Here is an 8,914-nt window from a genome sequence, read left to right as displayed (position 1 = left end):
TGCAAGTAAGAGGAACATTTAACTCTGGCAGTAAATGCTTCATTAAATGTGAGGCATTTGCAATGAATCCTGAAGAATGAGTTGAAATTTGCCAAGGCATAAGCAGTAATAGGGCACTCCATATAGAAGCACTATTGTGTGGAAAGGGGTATTGAAATGCTATGGTCCTTTAAAGACTTAGTATTCCACTTTTGGAGGAATAGAATGCAAATAAGGAAATAGTAACCTGGAAAATGAAAGATCTTATGAGCCTCGGGAGTTTAGTCTTTTTTCTTTCAGGTGCATTTATTTTAGTTTTTTTTTTTTTTTTTCTTTAACTATAAGACACATCCACTCACTGGTGAGAGACAAAGACAAAGAAAGGGAAGGTGAAAAATCACACAGGGTGGGCTGGGGAATTGAACACAGGTCTCCCATATGGCTTCAGCCTGCCAATAGCATCAACTGTTACTAGTATGCACCACTATATCAGATCCAATTTTTTTTCTCCCCCAGATAACTCTGGTTATACTTTTTTCCTTTCTTTTCTTTTCTTTTTTTTTTCTTTTTCTTTTTTTTTTTTTTTTACATTTAATCACTGTATATCTTCACAGTATACAAAATGGATTTTCCCAGCAAGAATACACTGAATATTTGTCTAGTCAAAGATATTAACATACACATACACATTATCATTCAGATAATTTCCTTTTTTTTTTTTTTAGCAAGAGTTTTTTTCGGCAGGCGCGTCTTTTTTTTTTTTTTAGCAAGAGATTTTTGCTATAGGGCATGTGCGCTCACCAAAGAGACAGAAAAAGAGAGACAGACAGTGAGAAATCACCCACTCCAGAGGGGATGGCCACACCACAATCCCTTCTCCTCTTGGGATTTTGGGCACGTATGCACAGGTACCCAGCGTGAGTGTAAAGTCTCTGGGTCCAGGACTCAAACCATGGTCAACTATGTGGATGTAACGAGGTAACCATTACACCATCTGCCGATCCCAGTATTCCATTTTTGACTCCATTAAATGTTTTGCCTTTTTCCCCCCTTTATTCCTTCTCCCCTCCCATTACTCACTTTTCTCTCATACTGTCTGTAGTAACCACAGTTGCTTTCCAGGCTTTCATACCTTGAAATCTTTCAGTTTCTGCTATAAAGTGCAGATATTCTATACATATTAAATGGGGACATACAAAATACCTCCCTTTCATAGTCTAGTTTGCATTACTCCACATTAAATCTTCCATATTTGTCCTCTTTCTATCAAATGCCAGAGTCTCATTGTTTTTTATGGCCTAGTAGTATTCCATAGTGTGTATGTGCCACACTTTTTTCAATATATTAATCTGTTTGTGGATTGATTCCTTGTGAATAACAATTAGCAATTGTGAATAATGCTGCAATAAACATGGATGTGCAAGTGTGTTTTCAACTTTGTATCCTTTGGTTAGATACTCAGGAGTGGAATTGCTGGATCTTATCGTAGTTCTATTTGTAGGTTTTTGAGGAACCTCCGAATTTCTCTGTACAGTGTGGCTGTACTAATTTACATTATACTGTAATGTAAAGGAAAAAAGTTTTTTTAAAAGTCTGCTCATTTTAGTCCACAGCCATATTTCTCTCCACAGTGCCTGTACTGATTTGTAGTATAGTGTAGGAGAGTTCCCTTTTCACCATGACCTTGGACCGGGCCCATTTTTAAGTGAATAGTAGAATAGTGTTAAGTATATTCTCATTGTTGTATTGAATATAATGAATCTCCATGATTTTTCATCTTTCAAAACTGAAACTTTTTAAAGAATCATTTAATTTTATTTATTCATTTACTTATTTTTTAATTTGACCAGACACACGCGCACACACACACACACACACACACACACACACACACACAGAAAGTGAGAAAGCAAGCCATCAGGTCTGAGACTCGAACTGCAGTCATCCATATGGGAGTATCCAGCGCCTTAATCACCTCACCACATGCTGGTTCCAAGACTCTCTTTTCAATAAATAAAAACTTCCATTGTCTCCACAGAGCACTTGGAAAACCCCATTCTACTTTCTATATTTATGAATTTGACTGCTTAGGGGCCTCATGTAAGTAGACTCATATAGTCTTTATCTTTGTGACTGGCTTATTTAACTTAGTATAATGTGCTTAATGTTCACTTTTGTATTAGCACATATCATAATTTCTTCTTTAAGGCTGAATAATATCCCATTGTAGGTATGTGCCACATTTCATTTTTCCGTTCCTCTGTCAATTAATATTTAGGTTTCTTCCACCTTTTGTGAATAATGCTGTGTGAACATGGATATGCAAATATCATTTTAAGACCTTGTTTTCCATTCATTTGGATATCTATCCAGAAGTGGAATTGCTAGATCATATAGTAATCCTATTTTTTAAATCCTTCTTTTTAAATTTTTTATGATTAAATATTCTCATTTTCTAAAAATAAGCAACCAGAGCTTGTCAACATTTTTTAAAAGTTGATAAAACCACTGCAAAGTAAAATGTACAAACCATAGTACATCAGAGAGTGACTCAACAATAAATGTATAATCAAATGTAGTACTATTGATCACAGCTTATTTTAATGTTATGAAAAGCCAGCAGCAATCCATCTGGCCAAATCCTTGATCGTACCCATGTTTTCATGGGATGTGGACAGCACCACTAAGTTACACAATGAGGGAGCAACACTTCCTTTTCTGCCTTCCTGGAAAACTTTTAGATAAGGCAAAGTATGGGCAGCTACTGAATGGTGGTTTGAGCCATGCAAGAACGACAAATAATATGGAACAGGTATGCAATAAACATCTGATTGCTGAATCTTGGACTGAAAAAGCCAGGGAAAAATTGTCAGAAGGTAATGGCTGAAAGGTATTTTGACTAAATTTTTTTAGGATAATGCAAGAGAAAAGTTTTAAAAATGATCTTACTGCCACCTTTTAGCAGGACAACACGATGCAAAGGTAATTTTTAGATTCGTGCATGGCATGGTCAACTGCCCTCTTGTTCCAAAGGGAAGTAGATAAAACCACTGTGTCTTCTTCTAAAGCTCTGGACTATATATATGATCAGCAAATAACATTTATTTTGCACCTAAGCATAAATAGCTAAAATGAAGATTTCTGTTCATTGTCTTCCATTATTTCAACTCTGTAGAAATAGGCTTATAGAGTAGAATATAAGCAATTTGCCAGGCACCACCCCCAGAAAGCCGCAAGATATCTTCTGGTGTTACAATACTGACCTTATCATCATCAAACTTAATTCACTCATTGTGTTTCCTTTTCACCCATGATACATAATGACATGAAGAACTAGACCTTTCCCTCGTGTGTTAGCACCAATTGTAAGTCATAGTATCCACAATTATTGGAGCCAATATCATCAGCAAAAGAAACGGGTTCATACTTAACTTCTTTCTGTGGACTAGACTTTTTGTCACTTGTGTTTGACTGCTGATTCATTTTTTTTAATCTTCAAAATCCTTGAATTTGATTGAAAACAGACCATTTTCTCTTGAACTTGTGGTGTACACAGTTCGTACACATCCAACATAAGAGGAAATTTAACATACTTAAGAACTTTGGCATTCACAGATTCCTTCTCTTTATAAAGATGTCAGACCATCTAAATAGTCAAGCAGGTAGCCATCTGAACTTGGAAGATTTGATATACAAAGTGTTTCTTTGCAATGTCGGAGACTGGTGATTTTTTTCCTGAAGACACAGTTTAAGTCCTGTAAAAAGCTATTTTACTTCCTGATTGATAAAACTGCTAACTTGAAGCTGATTTTCCTTTCCTTTGATGACATCTTCAGATTCTGTACATTTCATGATCATTTCAAACTCAACACAAAAGAACTAATCAGTTACACTATTCTTTTTAGAAGGTGTCACTCCTGATGCAGATGAAGTATCTGTCTCTTTAACAGCATCATCCTCTACAGCTTCCAGTTGCTGTTGTAATACATCATTTGTACCCAACACTCATTAACATCCTGTTGGAGATATTGTTCTCGTTCACCCTTCTCTGCAAACTGTGGAAAAGCCATGTGCAAAAACTGCAGTAGACTAATAGGTGGAATACTGGAAGAAGTTTTAATCCACGGAATCGAACAAATCTCTAAGGACTGCAGTAATACACTGTACTGAAGCCATTCCCCCTGAAGCTCTCAAGGCACCTGCATACCTTTTCAGGGCATCTTTGCGTTCAGGCACAGAACGAATATTAAGCAATTTGCCAGGCACCACCCCCAGAAAGCCGCAAGATATCTTCTGGTGTTACAATACTGACCTTATCATCATCAAACTTAATTCACTCATTGTGTTTCCTTTTCACCCATGATACATAATGACATGAAGAACTAGACCTTTCCCTCGTGTGTTAGCACCAATTGTAAGTCATAGTATCCACAATTATTGGAGCCAATATCATCAGCAAAAGAAACGGGTTCATACTTAACTTCTTTCTGTGGACTAGACTTTTTGTCACTTGTGTTTGACTGCTGATTCATTTTTTTTAATCTTCAAAATCCTTGAATTTGATTGAAAACAGACCATTTTCTCTTGAACTTGTGGTGTACACAGTTCGTACACATCCAACATAAGAGGAAATTTAACATACTTAAGAACTTTGGCATTCACAGATTCCTTCTCTTTATAAAGATGTCAGACCATCTAAATAGTCAAGCAGGTAGCCATCTGAACTTGGAAGATTTGATATACAAAGTGTTTCTTTGCAATGTCGGAGACTGGTGATTTTTTTCCTGAAGACACAGTTTAAGTCCTGTAAAAAGCTATTTTACTTCCTGATTGATAAAACTGCTAACTTGAAGCTGATTTTCCTTTCCTTTGATGACATCTTCAGATTCTGTACATTTCATAATTTCAAACTCAACACAAAAGAACTAATCAGTTACACTATTCTTTTTAGAAGGTGTCACTCCTGATGCAGATGAAGTATCTGTCTCTTTAACAGCATCATCCTCTACAGCTTCCAGTTGCTGTTGTAATACATCATTTGTACCCAACACTCATTAACATCCTGTTGGAGATATTGTTCTCGTTCACCCTTCTCTGCAAACTGTGGAAAAGCCATGTGCAAAAACTGCAGTAGACTAATAGGTGGAATACTGGAAGAAGTTTTAATCCACGGAATCGAACAAATCTCTAAGGACTGCAGTAATACACTGTACTGAAGCCATTCCCCCTGAAGCTCTCAAGGCACCTGCATACCTTTTCAGGGCATCTTTGCGTTCAGGCACAGAACGAATATACTGAACTGTAGCATTCATGTAACAAGTGTTACAAAGATTTGTCAATCCACATGGTAATTCCATGGCAGATGCTAACTGTTCTTCTGTCATGTCCTCTATGAATACGATTTTAGCTGAGGGTACTTCAGGAAGAACATCTGCTGATTCCATCATTAGAATGATTCCATTTTTTATTTTTATGTTTCCCCAATCCTCATCCTTCAGTGTTTCTCCGTTCCTCATAACTTTCTGTCTGACCAGCTGGACTACAGTAAGTGCAAAAAGCTGAGCTTTGATCACCATTGGAGGTTCATCACTGTTCAATTCCACATCTTCAAATTTCTCCTTCCCCCATCTGATGGTAACAGAGTACAGTGGCATGGTGAGTGCGAGGGGAAGCGGTAGTGCAGGAGGGCTGGGCCTAGCAAGGGATCGGAAAGAAACAACCAGGGGAAGCTGTGGCGACAGCCAGGCAGAGTTGCGGTGGTCGCAACTTCTCTGTAACAAGGGTCTAGTAATTCTATTTTTAATTTTTTGAGGACTGCTATATTGTTTTCATAGTGTTCACACCATTTTACACTCCCACCAACAATACACAAAGATTCCCGTTTCTTCACATACTTTACAACACCTGTTTTCTGGTTGGTTGCTTGCTTGCTTTATAGTAGCCATCTTGATAGGGGTGAATTGATAACTCATTGGTTCTGACTTACATTTCCCTAGTAATTTGTGATGTGGAGCATCTCTTCACATGCTTGTTGATCATTTGTATATCTTCTTTGGTAATACATCATTATTATTTTATTATTACTATTATTATTTTTAGATTTTTGCCATAGGGGTGTGCATTTACTGCAGAGAGACAGAGAAAGGGAAAATGAATAATCACTCCCCAAGGGGGCTTTTTCCATTCTCCTCTTAGGATTTTGTGTATGCATGCACAAGTGTCTGGCATGATTTTCAAGCTGCCAGGTCCAGGACTCAATCAACCCTGTGGGAGTCTAGCACCTTAACTACCACATCACTTGCTGACCCCGATACATTATTCTGTTTTCTTATTTAATTAATTAATTTATTTTTTACATTTTTTTCCACATTTTGTTGATTCACAAAATACCTTAAACTAAAACTATGGACAAAGCTAGAATCTAGTTACAAGTGCACTGTCATTTTCTTATGAAACATTTTAAATTAATTAATTAATTTACATTTATTCCCTGAGTATTGTCACAGCATACAAAATGTGATTTCTCATCCAAAGTATACTGTGTAGTGACTTAATCATACATGTTATCATTATTAATTTTCCATTTCTAGTTTCATATATATACATGTATATATTACCCCTATTTCTCACCCTCTGCCATTTCTCACCCTTCTCCCACACTATCTTAGGTGTCTACAGTTGTTTTCCATTTCTTTTTCCCCCCACATTTTATTGATTCACAAAATTTCTTTCAATAGCAAGTTTAGCTAGTATGTACATATCAATGAATACATGTCTGATTTTAGGCATGAAACGCTGAGTAGAATGAATATACTGTAAGGTAGCACCTAGCTTGATGCTTTAATGCTTACTATGGTCATTAAATAGGTATTTTTAATATATTTTTTAATTTCAAGAAAAACAGTTTTAGCTTTAATAAACCAAAAATGCTAAGGAAATTTACTTAAAACTTAAAGCCAGGAAACAGGTTAGGATTCTGTTTAAATAGTAGGTACATGAATCTATCGGCAGCTCAAGAGAGGACAAAAATTCTTAAAACTGGAAAACAAAGCCAAGAAGGAAATCAGCAATGTTTTAGTCAAAAGTCATAAAATGCTATTTCACCAGTTCAGTCTCATGTACCTTAAGTGTATCTTCTGTTGTGGTCCAATATTCCTGATTAAATTCTGGGATATAATATTCAGCTCCAGATGTGTCTCTACAATTAAGTTGGCCATTTTCTTAGTTTTTGAGCTCTTATTTCTGTGTGTCTGTATTTAATTTTCCTGGTATAGCACTCCTTTGAGAACTTCATGGAGATCTAGTCTGGTGTTTCAGGTTTTGTTTATCTGAGAATATTCTTGTCTTTTCTTTTCCTGTGAAGGATAATCTTGCTGGGTTCAGTATTCTTGGTTGAAATTGCTTTTCCCTTAACACTTTGAATATATTTCCCCATGCTTTCCTCACTTGCATTGTTTCTGATGAGAGGTCTGCTGTTAGCCTGATGGTATATCCTTTGTAGGTAATTTGGCATTTCTTTCTTGCCAATCTTAGTATCTTGTCTTTGTGGTTTTGGTCAGTATGGCTATAATGTGTCTTAGAGAAGATCTTCTTGGGTTGATTCTACTTGGGGTCCTTTGTATTTCTTGGGACTGGATCTTTGAGTGCCTCTCTAGGTTTAAAAAGTTTTCTTGCAGGATTTCATGGAATAGATTATCAATGCCATTATGAGTTTCTTCACCTTTTGGGATACCAGTTATCTGGATGTTTGATGGTATCTAGTATTTCGTGTATATTATTCTCATTTTTGGGGTCCATTTTCTCAGTCTTTTTGGTGGATTTTTCTAGGCCAGCGATTCTATCTTCTACATCTACAATTCGATTTTCTGTATGATGTAGTCTGCTTTTAATACTTTCAAGGGAGATTTTGACTTCCTGTATTATAGCCTTCATCTCTAATAGGTCCATTTGATTCTTTTTTAGAGTGTGTATTTCCTCTTTTAGATCTTGCAAGAATTTCCTCACCTCGTTAGCTCCTTTCTCCTTTCTCTTTAGCAGTTCATTATCTCTCTTCTCTTCCATCTCTGTTAGCTTTGTCATTATGAATATTCTAAATTCCTTATCAGATATTTCCATGAGTTTCGTTTTACTGTCTGAGGATAAAAAGGTGTTATTCTTTTCCCTTGGAGGAGAGGTATTGTCTTGTTTTCTCATATTTCTTGTGATCCTGCAGTGATTTCTAGTCATCTGATGGATGGCGTGTTTCTTCCTAATTCTTGAAGTTCAATTTGAGTGTTCAGAGGTGAGCAGAAGGAGGTGATCTGCAATCCCTCTTCTGTTCGGTGTTCACTTTTAAGAGATTTTTTTCCCTGGGGACAGCAGGTGGTGGTTGGGGTGTTGTACTCCCACATTGTTAACCACAGTTCAAGTTTCAGACCCAGTTGCTTGAAAATCATGCCCAGTACATGTGCATGTATCCCAGGAAGAGACTGGAGGAGAAAGGACTGTGGTGTGGCCAGGATCCTGGGATGATTTCTCATTTTAACCTCTTGCTGTCTCTCTCCCCGTCTCTTTCCAGTGAGTGTATGTACCCTACGGCAAAAATCTTTTAAAATTTTTCTCCCTACTGTTAGTTTCTAGCAGTTTTATGATGATATCTTTTAAAAATAATTATTTATTTAATTTTATTTATTATTATTTTTCAATTTTTTTGAGAAGTTTTTGCTTTAGGGTGTGCGCGCTCGCCAGAAAGACAGAGAGAGACAGAGAGATAGAAAGCAAGAAATCACCCCCCCGGGGGGGGATGGCCACGCCGCAATCCCTTCTCTTCCATTCTCCTCTTGGGATCTTGGGCACGCACGCACACACACCCGGCGTAAGTTTAAGCCACCGGGTCCGGGACTCGAACCACAGTCAACTACATAGGAGTTCAGTGACATAGCCATTACACTAACTG

The 8,914-nt window shown here is 37.0% G+C and overlaps 2 pseudogenes; both read right to left on the bottom strand.

The window, feature by feature from the left end:
- Positions 1–3,105: 3,105 nt before the first annotated feature.
- LOC102494065 (ubiquitin carboxyl-terminal hydrolase 14 pseudogene) lies at positions 3,106–4,224 on the bottom strand (annotated as a pseudogene).
- Position 4,225: 1 nt separating this feature from the next.
- On the bottom strand, positions 4,226–5,633 carry LOC102490619 (ubiquitin carboxyl-terminal hydrolase 14 pseudogene; annotated as a pseudogene).
- Positions 5,634–8,914: the final 3,281 nt, after the last annotated feature.

Source organism: Tupaia chinensis, unplaced genomic scaffold (genome assembly GCF_000334495.1).
Source record: "Tupaia chinensis unplaced genomic scaffold, TupChi_1.0 Scaffold144642_1, whole genome shotgun sequence".
Classification (NCBI taxonomy): Eukaryota; Metazoa; Chordata; class Mammalia; order Scandentia; family Tupaiidae; genus Tupaia; species Tupaia belangeri.
This window is presented reverse-complemented; position numbering and strand designations above follow the sequence as displayed.